General features: G+C 39.3%; 1 non-coding gene across 1 annotated transcript; it reads left to right on the forward strand.

Annotated features, from left to right (window-relative positions):
• The first annotated feature begins 383 nt into the window (after positions 1-383).
• Positions 384-490, forward strand: LOC118522918 (U6 spliceosomal RNA). Its single transcript, XR_004910853.1, has one exon. It is a non-coding gene; the product is annotated as a U6 spliceosomal RNA (small nuclear RNA).
• The last annotated feature ends 561 nt before the right edge of the window (positions 491-1,051 follow it).

Raw genomic sequence — 1,051 nt, forward strand, 5'->3', positions numbered from 1 at the left:
TGCTTTTTAATGATTAATTGCAGAATCCATGTGCATGTACTTGCAATAGGTTGGATCCATCTTAGACTACTTTTCATTCCTCTTTCTGTCTGAGGAGAACAGTGTTGGAGGACTGACATTACCTGACCTTAACATTTACTATAAAGCTACAGTAATCAGGACAGTATGTTGGTAAAAGAGTAGACAGATCACTGGAATAGAATGGAGAGCCCCGAAATAGACCCACATAAATATAGTCAACTGATATGTGACAAAAGAGCAAAGGCAACACAATGGAGCAAAGATTGTCTCTGCAACAAGTGGCTCTGGAAAAATAGGACATATGCATGCAAAAGGATGAATCTGAATACAAGTCTTACACCCCTCACAAAAATTAAATCTTAGTGCTCACTTTGGTAGCACATGTACTAAAACTGGAAGGATACAGAGATGATTAGCATGGCTCCTGTGCAAGAATGGCATGCAAATTTGTGAAGTGTTCCACATTTTTGGAAACAACAGATGTTGGTGAGGATGTGGAGAAAGGGGAACCTTCTTGCACTGTTGGTGGAAATGTAAACTGGTGCAGCCACTCTGGAAAACAGTGTGGAAGCTCCTGAGGACGTTAAAAATAGAGCTACCCTATGACCCAGCAATTGCACTACTAGGTATTTATCCAAAGGATAAAAAAATTCTGATTCAAAGGGGCACATGCTCCCCAATGTTTATAGCATCATTATCAACAATAGCCAAATTGTGGAAAGAGGCCAAATGTCCATTGACTGATGAGAGGATAAAGAAGAGGTAGTGTGTGTACCTCACACACACACAGAGGAATATTACTCAGCCATCAAAAAGAATGAAATCTTGCCATTTGCAACAATGTGGATAGAGCTAGAGTGTATTATGGTAAGCAAAATAAGTCAGTCAGAGAAAGGCAAGTACCATATGATTTTACTCATATGTGGAATTTAAGAAACAAAGCAGATGAACATAGGGAAAATGGAAAAAAAATAAAAAAGGAGAGAGGGAGGCATCCCATGAGAGACTCTTAACTATAGAGAACAGAGGG

This window comes from Halichoerus grypus, chromosome 3, assembly GCF_964656455.1.
Source record: "Halichoerus grypus chromosome 3, mHalGry1.hap1.1, whole genome shotgun sequence".
Classification (NCBI taxonomy): Eukaryota; Metazoa; Chordata; class Mammalia; order Carnivora; family Phocidae; genus Halichoerus; species Halichoerus grypus.